General features: G+C 40.2%; 1 non-coding gene and 4 pseudogenes across 1 annotated transcript; all 5 read right to left on the bottom strand.

The window, feature by feature from the left end:
- Nucleotides 1–6824: 6824 nt before the first annotated feature.
- On the bottom strand, nucleotides 6825–6997 carry LOC113381386 (annotated as a pseudogene).
- A 1329-nt stretch (nucleotides 6998–8326) lies between these two features.
- Nucleotides 8327–8516, bottom strand: LOC113381382. Its single transcript, XR_003367538.1, has one exon. It is a non-coding gene; the product is annotated as a U2 spliceosomal RNA (small nuclear RNA).
- A 3751-nt stretch (nucleotides 8517–12267) lies between these two features.
- On the bottom strand, nucleotides 12268–12450 carry LOC113381383 (annotated as a pseudogene).
- A 6275-nt stretch (nucleotides 12451–18725) lies between these two features.
- Nucleotides 18726–18897, bottom strand: LOC113381385 (annotated as a pseudogene).
- Nucleotides 18898–19788: 891 nt separating this feature from the next.
- Nucleotides 19789–19969, bottom strand: LOC113381384 (annotated as a pseudogene).
- Nucleotides 19970–20370: the final 401 nt, after the last annotated feature.

The raw sequence follows: 20370 nt of genomic DNA, 5'->3' as shown, positions 1-20370 counted from the left end.
CTATGAGTTTTGTCAGTGGGTGTAGTGTAGAGTGTCGTTCTTTGAATCCGTATTGTGTGTCAGGTATAATTTTGTTGTGTCTTATGTGTTTGTTAAGTCTTTTGAGTAGTACCTTTTCGGCTACCTTACTCATTGTGTTGAGGAGGCTGATCGGTCTGTAGTTCTGTGGCATGTCTGGCTGTTTCCTTGGCTTCACTATTGGAAATATGATGGAGGTTTTCCAAGAAGCGGGGAAGCAGCCTTTTGTCATTAGTCTATTTATTATGCGCGTAAGTAAAATGTAGGCGTTCGTCGGCAGTTGTTTAAGTATTATGTTTTGTAGTCCGTCCGGTCCTGGTGCTTTCCTGTTCGGTAATTTTTTAACTATTGTCTTTATTTCGGAAACTGTGGCAGGGTCTATTCGTAAGTCTTTGTCCCTGTGGAGGTCAGTGAAGTTTTGAATTGTCTCGTGTACGTCTTGTTTCAGGTCTGCGTTTGACATATTGGCATTTTGTTTATGGATGTTCTCAAAGTTTTTTGCCAATATTTCCGCCTTGTCTGCTGGTGTCGTTGCGTAATTGTTGTCTGTTAATTTGAGTGGAGGTATGGATGTTGGTTTCTGCGTCAGTCTTTTTGCTGTCTGCCAGATTTTGTGTGGGTCAGTATTTATTCTCGAGTCTTTTGGTCCAAGTGTTGTTTCGGTGGTCACGTATATCATTGGAAATAATTTTGGTCAGTCTGTTCACATGTTCCTTGAGTAGTCTGTCACCGGTACGCTGCCACAGTTTCTTTGTGTGATTTTTAAGTTGTATTTTCAATAAATGTGTTTCTGGCAAGTCGTTGTCTGGTGTTGTTCTTGAGTCTAGTGTCGGTATAGTCTGTTGTACGGCGTCTGTGATTGTCAGTGTAAGGTGTGTTACAGCCTCCTCAATGTCTGCGTTGGTATCGATTGCATTGTGTGTCGTGTGTTGTCTGTGATGATGTCTCTGAAAATTGGCCAGTTGGCTCTGGTGTAATCTAAAAATTTGCGTTTGGGAGTCTGGTCGACGTCTAGTCTGTCTGAAATGGTCATGAAAACTGGATTATGGTCGGAGTTAAAAAGTGTTCTTGTTATTGGTTCGGATGTTACGTGTAGATTTTTTGTCAATGCCAAATCGATCGTGCTGTGATGGTGTGTCTGTACGGTGGCGTATCTGGTCGGCGTGTCAGGATAGTGTAGTTGTGCGTCTGTGGTGTTGTGTTCAGTCAGGTATTCGTAAAGTCTGTTTCCGTTCGCGTTGTTAAAGTTACAGTTCCAAGATGTATGTTGTGCGTTAAAGTCTCCTGCCATAAGTACAAATCTGTTCGAGTCCAGTAGTCTTTGTAAGTCCGCATGTTCTAGTCCGCTTGCCGGGATGTAAATCGATATTATGGTTACTTTTTGACCTCTCTTGTATACATTAATAGCTGTTATTTCAGAACCGCCCGCTGTCAGGTTTGGCACTTGCTCGTGTCTGATGTTAGACTTGATCAAGATCGCAGTGCCTCCCCATCCGCGTGCTACCGTCTGTCTGTCGTTCCTGTAACTTTGTAATTGTTGATATAGAGTCTGTCCGTAGGTTTTAAGTGTGTCTCGTTGATCAGTACTATGTCCAAATCGTATTTTGTTATCGTCTGTCTCAGTTCGTCCACGTTTTTTTAAGTCCGTTAGAGTTAAAGTGCATTATGTGTAAGTCGCGCGTTTGGTTTATGGAGATGCTGTTAAAAGTTAAGTATTGTTGTGTATTTTTCGTTATGTCATGTTGGTGTTTAGTGATTTTGTCAGTTTGTAAAGCTCACTAAAAATTTGTTTTACCTGGGGATCTGCAAACAGCATCCTGATCTCGCCCATAGCAGCAAAAAGTCCTCTGGTGTATTGAAATCTGGATCGGACTGGCTGCAGGCAGGCCGGCTGGTGATTGTGATAGTTCATGCCGGATCTGTGATGATGATGATGCAGGCCGGATCGGTGATGTTGATGGTGTAGGCTCAGCCGGTAAGGTGAGGACTGGATCATGTTTCGAAATGATGACCTTGGAACAGGGAGTTGAGGAACGCTGATTTTGCATTTGGGCCAACATTGGTGTTATTTAATGCTGAAGAAAAACTCCTCGTCAGCGGCACTGGTGTTGGTGCTGGTCTGTATATTTGTCTTCTCCTGAGAGCATCACTTTCCTTTTTCTCCTTGTAGTTGAGAAGCGCACTGCACTTTGAGTAGTTTGCCGGGTGTTCGTTGCCACAGTTCACACACATCGGTGCCTCAGTTGGCAGTTTCTGGCACGCACCTGGTGCGTGCACATTAAGGCACTTTATACACCTGTACTTTAGGTCGCAGGTGTACGATGTATGGCCGAAGTTCAAGCATTTGTGGCACTGCAACGCTCTGTTCTGTGGTCTGTAGGTCTCCCAGGAGAAGATGTGTCCACCAATATTGGTTATCCGCTTCAGCTCCGCCATATCCTGGTCTTTGTCGACTAAAATTATGTATATTGGTAGTTTATGTTGACTACCGTCCGACTGTTTTCGTATTACTTGCACCACTTGTTTTATTTTAGCTCCTTTCTGTTGCAGTTCTTCGCGAACTTCTGCCTCAGTTATAGATGGATGGAGTCCCGTAATTGTTATTTTTTTTTCCCAGATTTGTTTCAAGGAGTAGGTGTAGAAGGGGTAATTGCATTCTCGCAATATGCTTTTTAATTGCTCGTGGTCAGTAATTGAATCGGTATAAAATTTTGTGTAAATTATTTTTTAGGAACTGGTACCTGAAATTGATCTTCGTTGTATCCCGGATATAGCGGATGGTTTTCAACTCTATTTCAGCTTTTACAATGATAGGCGGAATTTTCTCTTGCTTCATGTCTATTTTCTTCGATGGTGCTGCCTGTACGCCTGAAGTGGATGGCTGTGACCCGACATCAATTTTCTCGACCTCCTTGTTTTTGGCTTTCTTCCGCCGTTTGACCTTCTTATATTCCTCAAGCTCCCTGTCCGTGTCCATGTCAGTCCGATCAGATAGTGCATTGTATTTGTTTTTCAGGGTCTCGCTCGTTAATACTTCCATTTTCATTATTTTTAATTTCTTCCCAGGCGCCTGCCTGGGAATATCTTGTATTCTTCAATATGCACAGCACTGATTTTAATAAAGTTAATCTAAAGACTTAGAAAAATTTAAATTTAGAAAAATTCACTTGCTAATGTGGCTTATCCTCTAACCATTAGCAACACCAATCCGGTGTTTGGAAAGAGGAGTCAGCAGAAGGCACGTTCACCTTATAATTTTGACAAGATATTAAATATCTTGGGAGAATTACACCCGATTGCTTTTAGAAAAGCACGATTTTAAATCGATATCGGGTGAATTCCAGACTTTATACTTTACACAAAATCTAATGACATTCACTGAAAAAACAAATGACTCTCTATTTCGTTTTTTTTCCCCTAACGCCCAATTTTTTCTATCTGTCTTTATCGTTTTTGTATGCGGGCAGCAGCGGCGGGGTCGAAGGTCATATCCGTATTCCTCCTCTCGTCTTTGTCGGTTTGGTCGGTATCTGCGACCAACCTCGTTTCGGGGTTCAGCGCTTTCATTCGGCTTGATTGAATTCGATATGTCTTCGATTTCTTTATCCAGGTCGGCCGGTGTTGCAGTAGCCTGAATCCTCCGGCAGGCCTCGACTTGGAATTCCGTCATTTTTGGAGTGACCAGTGTAGGCGTCGGGATGGTTCCTTCGTTTCTTGTTTGTTGGCGGACGCCCTCTTCTCGCGATGGAGTCTCGCTTGGCCGAGTGTTGATTTCTTCTACTATTGCTCTTATATCACGCAGGCGTTCCGCAATTTCCCTCTCCATTTCGTTTGCTGTTACCGTTTCATTCTCGTTGGAAATCACCTCGATCGGGGGTGCTGTCTCGTCATTTGTTTCGGATGTATTTTCTTCAGTTGCTACTCTTCTCGCTATTAAGCTAGGCCACATTGGAATTTCATCGTCTACTATTCCGGGTAGTAATGCTGGCGGTTCCAGCTCCGGTGGCATCTCTGCTGTGGTAGGCAATTGGCTTCCGCTTGTCCTAGTTGTGGTGACTTCTATTGGGCTGGGCCACAGCGGAATATTTTCGCCGGTTTTCCTCGTGCAGTTGTCCTGGTGGATTGAGTTCTGATGAAATCTCAACCGTGGTGGATTCTCGTCCTCCGCTTGATTTGCCTCTTCTCGCTGTTAAATTAGGCCGCGTCGGGATTTCATTGTTTAATGTTCCGGGTAGCAAAACTGGTGTTTCCGGCTCCGGTGGCGTCTCTGAAATGGTGGGCAGCTTTTTCCCGCTCGTTCTATTTGTGATTATTTCCATTGGACTGGGCCACAGCGTAATATTGTCGCCCGTTTCTTCGCGTAATAGTCCTGGCGGATTAGGTTTTGGTGATAATATTTCAGCTGCGGTGAATTCCGGGCTTCCGCCTGTTGTGTCTAAAGTCGCGCTTTTCGTTCTCCAAATAACCCTACCACCCTTCTGACTTTGGTCTGATGGAGGCACACTCGCGGCTCTAGTTCTTGATCTTGTCATAATTTGAGAGCTAGAGGCTGGAGGGGGGGTTATATTCCTGGTCGTTAATGTGGTTACTGCAGTTTTAGGTCTCGTTTTGGTGATCGAAGCAGGTCTGCTGGTCCCAGCCTGAATATTTGGGTCAACTGCAGAAACGGACTTTGGTGGAGTGCTGGGTGTTGGCTTGGTTGGTTTATTATGTTTTGTCATATTGGCCTTTTTCCCGCGGCCTTCACATTTCATGAGGTGGCCCCTAAATGCGTTTAACGATGTTGGTAAGTTGCATAGCGAGCATTGTATTTGAGCACAGCATGGTGCTCTATCCTCAAATGCATCATAAGTTTACTCTTCTGGGTGTATGCTTTCCTGCATTTTGGGCAATGTGCTTTGTCATCTTTCAATGGTAGGTCCAGGTAGACGACCTCAGACTCTGCAGAAGTATTATTTTCTGTGCTGAGCGAAAGTCTGAGGTCGTGGTCCCAAGGCTTTGCAGGCCTGCGTCCGGGTAAGCTTCTTTGGGAGCTCATGTAGTATCTGCTTTCTTATTTGGGGCAAGTTTTCTCATGACATTTCATGCATATCACCATTTATTCATTTGTTCATTCATATGTTGGTTTATATTGGTTTTGGGCAAAAAGGAAAGAGAAAAAAAAAAAAAAAAAAAAAAAAAAAAAAAAAAAAAAAAAAAATCCTATAAATAATAATAATAATAATAATCCTAATAATATAGTAATAATAATAATAAGAATAAATAATAATAATAATCATAATAATAATAATAATAATAATACTATAATAATAATGATAATAATATATAATAATAATAATATAATAATAGTAAAATAACTAATAATAAAAAATCAATAAATAAATAAATAAATAAAAAGTAAAATGGGCCAAAATAAATTTTATATAGGACATAAATATAAGTATAAAAAGCAAAAATAGATATAAAAATAAAAATGCGAAAAGTAAATCAATAATTATAAGAGAGGAAAAAAAATGCAATAACGTATAACATAGTAATAATTTAAAACATGTCATGTATTTATTGTAGACAGCGAACGCGTATGTCGCTGTGTCGACAGCGTGCCTCGCCTGTTGATACACACGCCCAGTGGAGCGCATGTCAAAGTGTGAGAATCAATTTATGGCAATTGTGAAAAGTTGTGTAACGCGAAATAAAGTTTAGGGTTAATGATGATGTAATTAAAGGTTGGAATCATAATTATAACTGTGATATATTACGTTTGAATTTAGTTGGGCGACAAATTTAGATATATGTATATATATCTATGAAACAATAATCGATTTGGGTTCGTGTCTCACCGTTTAATGTTCCGCGGAGACGGGCTTCAGCTAAGGCGCGTCAGTCGCGTGATCGGTACACTCCGCGACAGAATGTATCGAAAATTTTGAACGATTGATATAATAGAATACGAAAATATAACTGAATTGCGAATGGATTTTGGTAGAAATATATTATAATTTGATATGATGGAGTAGTTGGTGGTAATGGCAAACTTTGTGTAATGCAGCTATATGTAGGTATATTATTTATGTCTACAAGTATGCATTCACCGATCGGCAGAAAAGTAATTTAATAATATAAATGTAGGCTTAATTATTATTATTTTAAGCGTTTATATTAAGGTAAACAGAGAAAGTGTATGGCAAAAGTAAAAAAACACGACTATAAGTATAATTATAATTCTGGATATAATGCGAGTAAGAATAGTTAGTTAGTTTTTAGTTTCAAATTTAAATAAAGAAAAATGTATTGAATTTACAGTAACAATATAATTGCATTTACAACGATATGGTTGTCAATGCAAAATGTATATCGTAATAGTAATTTGAGTATGTAATGAATATTTATTGTTTTATATATAGCGCGAAATTATAATTATAGTCGCGCGACTAAATACACATAATTATAATAAGAGAAGAATAAAGGTTTGAGAATTCTCGAACAGTAATTATGCGCGAGACGCGCAACGTTGTTAATTTTTGTATCGCGTATTTTACCGATCAGCGAAACGCATCTATGCATCCACCGTTATACGTATATGCGACGCGCGAGCTGCAATCACACATACAATCAAACCGTCAGCACACACGTCCACCCGCATACACGCGCGATCTACAAACCAACATACGTGCGTACACACACACACACACACATGCACACACACACATATTACGTACTTATACTATGTCATAATGAGAAAACTTACCCGTATGATTTACTCGCGAATGGAACACATCACAGTTTAGAATAAGTCAAATATTTATTTTAAGTTAGCGAAAGCCTTTTGGAAGCGCTGGCAAATCGTCGGAAGCGGAGCAGGCCCCTGACAAATAAAATTTATCCAAAAATCACTTAAAACACTTTATATCGCGAAATTTATTAAGCAGATAAGAACAGATACTACACTTTGATCTTAGCCATTCGGCCGAGAAGCGATAAATTTGCGGACAAATACTATTTTTTTAAATTCTACAATATAAACAAAATATTCCCAACTATTTCAACGATTCATTTTTCATCTATTTTTATCAACTCTCGCGTCCATTCCCTAACTATTCTTCACCCCCCAAAGTTCTATGAGCGAATGTTCTAATATGGCTGTTAACTCTACTGTCGTTATAAGCCTTTTCTCACATTTGTAAAATTTTACAAAATATTTATATAAAGTATTTTCTGACACTTGCAAAATTTTTCAAAAAAATATGTTATTAGGAGAACAGACGGTCATATTCATATTAATTTCTTTATCGATAGATGTGTGTTCATACTTATATATATTAAACTCATTTTTTGTCATATTTATATAAAGTATTTTCTGACACTTGCAAAATTTTTCAAAAAAATATGTTATTAGGAGAACAGACGCTCATATTCATATTAATTTCTTTATCGATAGATGTGTGTTCATACTTATATATATTAAACTCATTTTATTGTCATATTTATATAAAGTATTTTCTGACACTTGCAAAATTTTTCAAAAAAATATGTTATTAGGAGAACAGACGCTCATATTCATATAATTTCTTTATCGATAGATGTGTGTTCATACTTATATATATTAAACTCATTTTATCGTCATATTTATATAAAGTATTTTCTGACACTTGCAAAATTTTTCAAAAAAATATGTTATTAGGAGAACAGACGCTCATATTCATATTAATTTCTTTATCGATAGATGTGTGTTCATACTTATATATATTAAACTCATTTTTTGTCATATTTATATGAAGTATTTTCTGACACTTGCAAAATTTTTCAAAAAAATATGTTATTAGGAGAACAGACGCTCATATTCATATTAATTTCTTTATCGATAGATGTGTGTTCATACTTATATATATTAAACTCATTTTATCGTCATATTTATATAAAGTATTTTCTGACACTTGCAAAATTTTTCAAAAAAATATGTTATTGGGAGAACAGACGCTCATATTCATATTAATTTCTTTATCGATAGATGTGTGTTCATACTTATATATATTAAACTCATTTTTTGTCATATTTATATGAAGTATTTCCTGACACTTGCAAAATTTTTCAATCCTATTATCGTTATATATAATCTTTTGTTAGATTTGTATAGCTTTATATATTTTTTTATTTTATTATTAATTCTATAGTTTTTATATAATTAATTTATATAGTTAATTTGAAATCAATTATCGATATTACATATCAATATATTTATATATATTATATATATATATATTTAATATGCAATATATGCACATTTTTAAATTTATTATTATATGATGGTTTTTTATGGGCCGATCCCGGCGGTACTGCAATACCGGGCCAACCCGCGGCGGAAGCGGAGCAAGCCCCTGACATTCCGCCAATTTCCAAAAATCAGTTTAATATACTGGATCTGCTATGCAGATACTATCAGATATTAAGCTGATAAGAACAGATAATACATGTATTTAGTAAATAATATTTACAGTGATTCCTAAAGCTATTTTACAAAGAGTATATATGGAAAGTATATCACATTTATAACTAATGATCTTATCTAACGATGTTCTTGAATTGAGAAAATATGTTATTATTATTTATATAGTGATAGCTTAAGATATTTCATGACTTAAGATATTTCATTTATCATAATAGTTGAGTCCAGGTTGGTCCTGTTCCTCATTCCAGTGGTCCTCATTCCAGTGCTGTAGCTGCTGGTGCGGGTCCTGCGTCCTGGTACTGCCTGTGTCCGGTGATGTGTTCCACGTAGATATCTCGGGACCAGCGGATCGTGTCGGAGACCATCAGCCGCTTCATCAGCACTGCATACTTTTTATTGACCTTGAGTGCTGCTAACGCGGTCCAATTGCGGCTGCAATATCCGCCGAGAGATCCGACAATGAAGGCGTCTACTGTAGTCCTAAATCCCTTGGCTCGAAAGTGCTCAGCAAGTGCGGCGTACTTGTCCTTCTTCAGCTGTCTAGTTGTCTGGAAGGCCTCGGTCCGGTTCTCGAAGGGCACCGCTATATCGATTATCGCAGCTGTTTTCTCTCTGTTGTCTATGATAACGATGTCCGGTCTCTCTTGACCGTCGTATTCTGGTATCGGCTGGTTGGCGTATAGGGCTCCGTCCGCTGGTTTCTTTGCCGCCGTAATCAGTCTCTGCACGATGCTGTCGTGTCTCTTTGTAATGGCGTTCAAGTGCGGCTTGCAGTGATTGATGACGTGAGGCAGGGTCTCATCGTGCTGTCCTCATCTTCTGCATCGTTTGTCGCCGCTGCCAAATGGACGACTCCCGTTCAGTGGTAAAACGTTGAGCCGCGCTCGATGAATAAATTTCCACTCTGCAAATCTGGTGAAGCCGCCTTGCCTAAGGAAGTGGTTCGATGCAGAGTTTTGTGTCGTTACCCCGAACACTTTTCCTTGGTCCGGTTTCCTGAGTAATCTTTCCTTGTAGAACCGTCGTGCAGCTGCTCGTAGGCTCGATTCTGCGTTCTCCCTGCTCACTGGCGCGTTGTCGACGGTTAGCTCGTCCAATCCCAGCTGCAGGTTAATCTTCGGTTTCAGCCTTCGCACTGCCGTCCTGAGCCTCGACCACGTCGTCGTAATGTCATTCGCTGGTTTTCCGAGATCGCCACTTGTTCCGAATTTTATGAATCCGACGATCTCCTCCGTGTTGGGTTCGTGTCCCACACGTTTCCTGACGACGTCTGCTAGCGTGGCTCTGCTGAGTTCTGCCGTGGCCCTGTCCTTTGATGTCAGCAGTCGGTGGGCGTGTACAACCTGTCCTATATCTGCCAACACCGCTGCTGGTAGGATGTTGAATCCGCCTTCTTTGTAACTCAGATATAGGACCTCGGCGCTGGCTCTCTGCGGCAAGTGGGCCCATTTTTTGACGCTCCTCTTCACCTGTTTGTCGAATCTGTGCAGGATTTTCTTGGCCACGTTTCCATTCTTCAGATGAAATTCCACCTGCGGCACGATGAAGGTATTGACTGCGTCGATCTTCTGCCATGGCGCCAGCAGCGACTCGTCTACTCTGGATAGGTGCTGCTGCATCTGCTCTAGTACGTCTTCGCCTGACGAAAAAGTAGAAAATCCCGTGGGAACGCCTAAGTGCTCGTACCACTCCTCCTGCGAAAGTGCTCTCAGGTTTTCTGCTCCCAGCTTGAAGGTCGTTCCGATTGCGCTGCGTCGTCGTCCGTCCACGTGTAGGGTCGCGCACTTTCTGGCGTTGAATTGCAGCCCGGACCAGGCGGCTATTGTCTTCGTCGTGTTTAGCAGTCGTTGAAGTGCCTCTCTGTCGGCTCCAATGATGGCCAGGTCGTCAGCATACGCCAGGACGTTGAACTTCTGGCCCTCCAGTTCGTAGTAGTTGGCCGTCCTGGCTAGCGCGTGCAGCAGTGGTTCCAGCGTGATGTTGAACACGATCGGAGAGAGAGGGCACCCCTGTTTTACACCAGCTCGAACGGGGATCTCGTTGGTTGCTCCGTGCTCGCCGCGAACTCTAGTGTACGATCCCCTGTATAGTCTGCGGATTACGGCGATGGAGTCGGCGTGGAGACCTGTCCATTCCAGGGCGTTAAATATCGCTGCATGCGGAACGGCGCCGAATGCATTCCTCAGATCTAACCATGCTATGGCGGCTTGTTTTTGCTTCCTCCTTGCGTCTTGGATGATTGACTGCAGCGTGAAGTTGTGCTCTGCGCAACCGTCATACTGCATAAAGCCTTTCTGCGACGGCGAGATGCGGTTGTTCTCTATGCACCATTTGGACAGTCTGCTCGCAATCACCGATGCGTAGAGTTTCGCCAGTGTATTTGACAGCGCAATTGGCCTCCAGTTGTTTATGTCCCTTAGGTCTCCTTTTTTCGGAATGAGGATGGTGCTAGACTCGTTCCAGCTCCTCGGCACGTGCTGTAGCTTCCGGACTGCGTTGAAGACAGCAGCACAGATGTGGCCTCCCCGATCGTAACGCTTCCATACGCCGTAACGAAGTCCGTCTGGTCCCGGTGCGCTGTTCTTGCTCCGCTGCAGCCGCTGCCATACTTCCTCCGGGGTGAACTCTGCGCTGAGGGGATCGTTCATGGCGACCGGCGCTGGTGTTGGTACCTCAGCTGGGCTTCCTGTGACAGCATGGTTTTTCTCCTTGTAGAGTTCTATGAAGTGGTCCTGTATAGTCTGAATTTGAATTCTGCAGCCTCTGCCTTCGTGTTCCTCTGTGATCTCTCTATATGCTCTCTTTTTGTCGCTCCGGTACAGCTTCTGGATGCGTGTCGCCCTCGTGACGTCCTGCTCGGCATTCGTTGCTCTCGGCCTGCGGTTGAAGTTATTCCTCTTCTCGGAGCCCGTTCCGGCGGTCTCCTGGTCTTCCGGTTGCAGCCTGCTTACGAGCGCCGATACCTCCCGCTCCAGATCCTCGCTGCAGGTGACCACTTGCAGCCTGAGAGCAAACTATTCTTCACCCCCCAAAGTTCTATGAGCGAATGTTCTAATATGGCTGTTAACTCTACTGTCGTTATAAGCCTTTTCTCACATTTGTAAAATTTTACAAAAATATTTATATAAAGTATTTTCTGACACTTGCAAAATTTTTCAAAAAAATATGTTATTAGGAGAACAGACGGTCATATTCATATTAATTTCTTTATCGATAGATGTGTGTTCATACTTATATATATTAAACTCATTTTTTGTCATATTTATATGAAGTATTTTCTGACACTTGCAAAATTTTTCAAAAAAATATGTTATTAGGAGAACAGACGCTCATATTCATATTAATTTCTTTATCGATAGATGTGTGTTCATACTTATATATATTAAACTCATTTTATCGTCATATTTATATAAAGTATTTTCTGACACTTGCAAAATTTTTCAAAAAAATATGTTATTGGGAGAACAGACGCTCATATTCATATTAATTTCTTTATCGATAGATGTGTGTTCATACTTATATATATTAAACTCATTTTTTGTCATATTTATATGAAGTATTTTCTGACACTTGCAAAATTTTTCAATCCTATTATCGTTATATATAATCTTTTGTTAGATTTGTATAGCTTTATATATTTTTTTATTTTATTATTAATTCTATAGTTTTTATATAATTAATTTATATAGTTAATTTAAAATCAATTATCGATATTACATATCAATATATTTATATATATTTATATATATATATATTTAATATGCAATATATGCACATTTTTAAATTTATTATTATATGATGGTTTTTTATGGGCCGATCCCGGCGGTACTGCAATACCGGGCCAACCCGCGGCGGAAGCGGAGCAAGCCCCTGACATTCCGCCAATTTCCAAAAATCAGTTTAATATACTGGATCTGCTATGCAGATACTATCAGATATTAAGCTGATAAGAACAGATGTTTCTTTTTAGATAATGCTGATGATATAGTGTAGGCCATTTGCAAATCTTAAAGAATTTTGATGTATCGCTGTGTATGTCAGACCAAGTATATAACTAGTACAATACGCGGACTGACATATAGCGAGCATATATCTGGAAGAGGAAATTACAATTTTATTGATATATAATAAAACACTACGGGCCAGCTATTAGCTGGTAGTGTGTATACATTTATTCAGCATTTTTAAATTATAGAAAATTATGCCGTTAACATGTTAACGGCATGTACATATTGTGGATAATATAGTATTCATAACATCAAAAAGTATATAAAATTATTTGAGCAATAGCTTCGATATTCTTCAGTCTTGGTCCTTATTCAACCATGGTGCTGGGTAGAATGTATTCGTTGAGGTTATAATATCGTCATTCAACAGTTTTCTCGTCCCTCCTCAGCCGTGGTATTGTCTGCTTCCTGTGATGTGTTCGACATACATGTCACGGGACCATTTGATAGTGTCGGACACCATCAGGCGCTTCATTAGCACAGAGTAGCGGCGGCCTATTCCTAAGGCTATTAGGGTTTCGACGTTACTTTTGTCGTATCCCCCGAGTGATCCCATGACGAATACCAGGATTTTGGTGGTTAGGCCTTGAGTATGTAAATGATTGGCCAGGGCACTATATTTCCTGATTTTTTCAGCTCTCGCAGTAACGAATGCTTGAGGCCGGTTCTCGAACGCCACCGTCACATCCATAATTAAGGCGATTTTCTGCGTTTCGTCTATAATGACTACGTCGGGTCTCTCTGTCCCAATATCCCGGGATCTGCTGATTGATAAAGTTCTGGATCCAGGTGGCACCTTCATTGCTTTGTCAGTCGGTTTAGAATCGCGTTATGTCTTTTCGTCATGGTGACAAACTGTGGACGGCAGTGGTTCAGCACGTGCGGCAGCGTCTCGTTCTGGTGGCCGCATCGTCTGCACCGTTTGTCGTTCTGACCGAATCTTCGGCACCCGTTCAACGGCAGTACGTTCAGACGGGCTCTATGTATGAAACGCCAGTCGGCAAATCTTGTAAAACTGCCATCTCTTATAAAGTGGTTGGAGACAGAGTTGGCCGATGTCACTTCCATAGCTTTACCCTGGTCGGGTTTAAGTATAAGTTTGTTGCGGAAGTGATTTCGCGCCGCTGTTCTTAGTGCGCTTTCTGAATTCTGTCTCTCAACGCGCTTGTCCACTTGCAGTGAGTCCAATTCGAGGAGGAAGTTGATTTTGCCCTTTAGGCGTCTGGCGGCTGCTCTGAGTCTCGTCCATGTCGAACTAATGTCGTTGCTCGGTTTTGCCACCAATCCTTCGTCAGATCCGTTGATGTAGTCAACGAGTTCCTTCGGCGTGGCCTCTCTGATCGTTTTCTTCCGAACAACCTCCTTCAGCGCTGCCAGACTTGCTTCTGCGACGCTGTCATCGTTGGACGTGAGCAGTCTGTGCGCATGGACGACCTGTCCGATGTCTGCCAAGAAAGAGGTTGGTAGCAGGTTGAAGCCTCCCTCTTTGTAGGCGAGATATAGGATCTCAGCGCTGGCTCGCTTTGGCAGATTGGCCCACTTCTTGGCGTAAGTCTTCACCTCCCGGTCGTATATCCAAAGTAGTTTTTTCGTGGTTTTACCGTTCCGGAGGTGAAATTGTAATTGCGGCATGATGAACGTGTTTAAGGCGTCCACCTTTTGCCAGGGGGCTAGTAACGAATTGTTCAGTTGCTCCGCATGCCTCCTCATCGCCCTGATGACTTCGTCGGCCGAACTGAAACTCTGAAAACCCGTTGGGATGCCTAGATATTCATAAGATTGGTCCATGTCCAAGGTTTTCATAGTTTCTCCATTCAGGCTGAAGGTTGTAGTAATAGCTCGGTGTTGTTTGCCGTCCACATGCAACGTGGCGCATTTTCTGGTGTTGAACTGCAGTCCGCTCCATTTTGAAACCGTAGCTGTAGTGTCCATCAGTTTCTGCAGTCCTTCTGCGCTATCAGCCATCAGCACAAGATCATCGGCATACGCCAGCACGTTATTGATGGTGCCGTTTGCATTATAGTTTTCTGGCGTGTTTCGGATGGCTCGTAGCAGCGGTTCAATGGCCATGTTGAATGTTATAGGAGACAGCGGACATCCCTGTTTCACTCCCGCTTCTACTGGAACGTCCTCCGTTGATCCCTGGACGCTTCTGATCTTCGTCGTGCATCCGCTATAAATTCTTTCTATCAGGGCAATGCTCTCGCTGCCCAGTCCCGCCCAGCGCATTGCGTTAAAGATTGTTTTATGTGGGATCGAACCGAAAGCATTTTTCAGGTCTAGCCATGCGACCGCGATTTCTTTTCGTCTTCTTCTGGCATCCTGAATTGAAGATTGCAGCGTGTAGTTATGTTCGCTGCAACCTTCAAATGGCATGAAACCTTTTTGTGCGTTTGAGATGCGGTTATTTTCTTTGCACCATTTGCCCAGGCGATCTGCCAGAACCGAGGCGTATAGCTTTCCAATTGTATTCGACAGGGCGATAGGCCTCCAGCTCGTGACCTCATCCAAGTCGCCTTTCTTCGGAATTAAGATGGTCTCCGACACTTGCCACGAGCGTGGTACATACTTCAGTTTGTGTGTTTGGTTAAATATTGCCGCTAATATATGCGAGCCAGGGTCGCATTTTTTCCATAGCCAGTATCTGATGCCATCGGGACCCGGTGCCGTATTTTTGCATTTAAGCGCACGGGCCCAGATCTCTTCTGCTGTGAAATCTTTAGTAAGAGGATTATTGTTCCCATCTCCCACCGGTGTTATTGGAGGTATAATTTCTGGCATGGCTTCTGATGGTTCCGGATCTGGTTGTCTTCGGTAGACGGCCTTGAAGTATGCGTGGAGGAATTCGGGTTCAAAGTGACAATAAGCTCTTTCGTTATTTCCCGTTATTTCCCTAAACGCCCTTTTTCTATCTCGTCTGTATAGTTTTTGTATGCGGGCAGCAGCGGCGGGGTCGAAGGTCATATCCGTATTCCTCCTACGACGTCGTCTCTGATCGGTATTGGGTCGGTATCCGCGACCAGTCTCGTTTCGGGGTTCAGCGCTTTCATTCGGCTTGATTGAATTCGATATGTCTTCGATTTCTTTATCCAGGTCGGCCGGTGTTGCAATAGCCTGAATCCTCCGGCAGGCCTCGACCTGGAATTCCGTCATTTTTGGAGTGACCAGTGTAGGCGTCGGGATGGTTCCTTCGTTTCTTGTTTGTTGGCGGACGCCCTCTTCTTGCGATGGAGTCTCGCTTGGCCGAGTGTTGATTTCTTCTACTATTGCTCTTATATCACGCAGGCGTTCCGCAATTTCCCTCGCCATTTCGTTTGCTGTTACCGTTTCATTCTCGTTGGAAATCACCTCGATCGGGGGTGCTGTCTCGTCATTTGTTTCGGATGTATTTTCTTCAGTTGCTACTCTTCTCGCTATTAAGCTAGGCCACATTGGAATTTCATCGTCTACAATTCCGGGTAGTAATGCTGGCGGTTCCAGCTCCGGTGGCATCTCTGCTGTGGTAGGCAATTGGCTTCCGCTTGTCCTATTTGTGGTGATTTCTATTGGGCTGAGCCACAGCGGAATATTTTCGCCGGTTTCCTCGTGCAGTTGTCCTGGTGGATTGAGTTCTGATGAACTCTCAACTGTGGTGGATTCTCGTCCTCCGCTTGATTTGCCTCTTCTCGCTGTTAAATTAGGCCGCGTCGGGGTTTCATTGTTTAATGTTTCGGGTAGCAAAACTGGTGTTTCCGGCTCCGGTGGCGTCTCTGAAATGGTGGGCAGCTTTTTCCCGCTCGTTCTATTTGTGATTATTTCTATTGGACTGGGCCACAGCAGAATATTGTCGCCGGTTTCTTCGCGTAGTAGTCCTGGTGGATTAGGTTTTGGTGACAATATTTCAGCTGCGGTGAATTCCGGGTTTCCGCCTGTTGTGTCTAAGGTCGCGCTTTTCGTTCTCCAAATAACCCTACCACCCTTCTGACTTCGGTCTGATGGAGGCACACTCGCGGCTCTAGTTCTTGACCTTGTCATAATTTGAGAGCTAGAGGCTGGAGGGGGGGTTATATTCCTGGTCCCTGATGTGGTTACTGCAGTTTTAGGTCTCTTTTTGGTGATCGAAGCAGGTCTGCTGCTCCCAGCCTGAATATTTGGGCCAACTGCAGAAGTGGACTTTGGTGGAGTGCTGGGTGTTGGCTTGGTCGGTTTATTATGTTTTGTCATATTGGCCTTTTTCCCGCGACCTTCACATTTCATGAGTTGCATAACGAGCATTTGTATTTGAGCACAGCGTGGTGCTCTATCCTCAAATGCATCATAAGTTTACTCTTCTGGGTGTATGCTTTCCTGCATTTGGGGCAATGTGCTTTGTCATCTTTCAATGGTAGGTCCAGGTAGACGACCTCAGACTCTGCAGAAGTAGTATTTTCTGTGCTGAGCGAAAGTCTGAGGTCGTAATCCCAAGGCTTTGCAGGCCTGCGTCCGGGTAAGCTTCTTTGGGAGCTCATGTAGTATCTGCTTTCTTATTTGGGGCAAGTTTTCTCATGACATTTCATGCATATCACCATTTATTCATTCATTCATTCATATGTTGGTTTATATTGGTTTTGAGCAAGGAAAGAAAGAGAAAAAAAAAAAAAAAAAAAAAAAAAAAAAAAAAACATATATATATACATATACACATACACATATAATATATATATACACAATAATATAATATAATAATAATAATAATAATACTAATAATAATAATAATAATAATAATAATAATAATAATAAAAATAATAATAAAAAAATCAATAAATAAATAAATAAATAAAAAGTAAAATGGGCCAAAATAAATTTATATACAGGACATAAATATAAGTATAAAAAGCAAAAATAGATATAAAAATAAAATGCAAAAAGTAAATAAATAATTATAAGAGAGGAAAAAAAAATCAATAACGTGTAACATAGTAATAATTTAAAACATGTCATGTATTACTTTGAGTGTCTATAGTAATCCCACCGTTTGGGATTTGTCGAGCTTTCTTGTAGACAGCGAACGCGTATGTCGCTGTGTCGACAGCGTGCCTCGTCTGTTGTTACACGCCCAGTCGAGCGCAGGTCAAAGTGTGAGAACCAATTTATGGCAATTGTGAAAAGTTGTGTAAAGCGAAATGGAGTTTAGAGTTACTGATGATGTAATTAAAGGTTGGAATCATAATTATAACTGTGATACATTACGTTTGAATTTAGTTGAGCGACAGAATTTAGATATATGTATATATATCTATTAAATAATAATCGATTTGGGTTCGTGTCTCACCGTTTAATGTTCCGCGGAGACGGGCTTCAGCTAAGGCGCGTCAGTGCCGTGATCGGTACACTCCGCGACAGAATGCATCGAAAATTTTGAACGATTGATATAATAGAATACGAAAATATAACTGAATTGTGAATGGATTTTGGTAGAAATATATTATAATTTGATATGATGGAGTAGTTGGTGGTAATGACCAACTTTGTGTAATGCAGCTATATGTAGGTATATTATTTATGTCTACAAGTATGCATTCACCGATCGGCAGAGAAGTAATTTTTTAATATAAATGTAGGCTTAATTATTATTATTTTAAGCGATTATATTAAAGTAAAAAATGAAAAGTGTATGGCAAAAGTAAAAAACACGACTATAAGTATAATTATAATTTTGGATATAATACGAGTAATAATAGTTAGTTAGTTTTTAGTTTCAAATTTAAATAAAGAAAAATGTATTAAATTTACAGTAACAATATAATTGCATTTACAACGATTTGGTTGTCAATGCAAAATGTATATCGTAATAGTAATTTGAGTATGTAATGGCTATTTATTATTTAATATATAGCGCGAAATTATAATTATAGTCGCGCGACTAAATACACATAATTATAATAAGAGAAGAATAAAGGTTTATTCTCGAACAGTAATTATGCGCGAGACGCGCAACGTTGTTAATTTTTGTATCGCGTATTTTACCGATCAGCGAAACGCATCCATGCATCACCCACCGCTATACGTATACGCGACGCGCGAGCTGCAATCACACATACAATCAAACCGTCAGCACACACGTCCACCCGCATACACGCGCGACCTACAAACCAACATACGTGCGCACACACACACACACACATGCACACACACACATATTACGTACTTATACTATGTCATAATGAGAAAACTTACCCGTATGATTTACTCGCGAATGGAACACATCACAGTTTTAGAATAAGTCAAATATTTATTTTAGTTTAGCGAAAGCCTTTTGGAAGCGCTGGCAAATCGTCGGAAGCGGAGCAGGCCCCTGACAAATAAAATTTTTCCAAAAATCACTTAAACACTTTATTTCACGAAATTTATTAAGCTGATAAGAACAGATACTACACTTTGATCTTAGCCATTCGGCCGAGAAGCGATAAATTTGCGGACAAATACTATTTTTTAAATTCTACAATATAAACAAAATATTCCCAACTATTTCAACGATTCATTTTTCATCTATTTTTATCAACTCTCGCGTCCATTCCCTAACTATTCTTCACCCCCCCAAGTTCTATGAGCGAATGTTCTAATATGGCTGTTAACTCTACTGTCGTTATAAGCCTTTTTCTCACATTTGTAAAATTTTACAAAAATATTTATATAAAGTATTTTTCTGACACTTGCAAAATTTTTCAAAAAAATATGTTATTAGGAGAACAGACGCTCATATTCATATTAATTTCTTTATCGATAGATGTGTGTTCATACTTATATATATTAACTCATTTTTGTCGTCATATTTATATAAAGTATTTTCTGACACTTGCAAAATTTTTCAAAAAAATATGTTATTAGGAGAACAGACCTCATATTCATATTAATTTCTTTATCGATAGATGTGTGTTCATACTTATATATATTAAACTCATTTTATCGTCATATTTATATAGTATTTTCTGACACTTGCAAAATTTTTCAAAAAAATATGTTATTGGGAGAACAGACGCTCATATTCATATTAATTTCTTTATCGATAGATGTGTGTTCATACTTATATATATTAAACTCATTTTTTGTCATATTTATATGAAGTATTTTCTGACACTTGCAAAATTTTTCAATCCTATTATCGTTATATATAATCTTTTGTTAGATTTGTATAGCTTTATATATTTTTTTTATTTATTATTAATTCTATAGTTTTTATATAATTAATTTATATAGTTAATTTAAATCAATTATCGATATTACATATCAATATATTTATATATTATATATATTTAATAGCAATTATGCACATTTTTAAATTTATTATTATATGATGGTTTTTTATGGGCCGATCCCGGCGGTACTGCAATACCGGGCCAACCCGCGGCGGAAGCGGAGCAAGCCCCTGACATTCCGCCATTTCCAAAATCAGTTTAATATACTGGATCTGCTATGCAGATACTATCAGATATTAAGCTGATAAGAACAGATGTTTCTTTTTAGATAATGCTGATGATATAGTGTAGGCCATTTGCAAATCTTAAAGATTTTGATGTATCGCTGTGTATGTCAGACCAAGTATATAACTAGTACAATACGCGGACTGACATATAGCGAGCATATATCTGGAAGAGGAAATTACAATTTTATTGATATATAATAAAACACTACGGGCCAGCTATTAGCTGGTAGTGTGTATACATTTATTCAGCATTTTAAATTATAGAAAATTATGCCGTTAACATGTTAACGGCATGTACATATCGTGGATAATATAGTATTCATAACATCAAAAAGTATAAAATTATTTGAGCAATAGCTTCGATATTCTTCAGTCTTGGTCCTTATTCACCATGGTGCTGGGTAGAATGTTTTCGTTGAGGTTATAATATCGTCATTCAACAGTTTTCTCGTCCCTCC

The sequence above is a fragment of the Ctenocephalides felis genome, unplaced genomic scaffold, assembly GCF_003426905.1.
Source record: "Ctenocephalides felis isolate EL2017-DRISC unplaced genomic scaffold, ASM342690v1 CF-g0.4_SCAFFOLD_02855, whole genome shotgun sequence".
Taxonomy (NCBI): Eukaryota; Metazoa; Arthropoda; class Insecta; order Siphonaptera; family Pulicidae; genus Ctenocephalides; species Ctenocephalides felis.
Note: the sequence above shows the minus strand (reverse complement) of the source record. Positions and strands in the feature narration are given on the sequence as shown.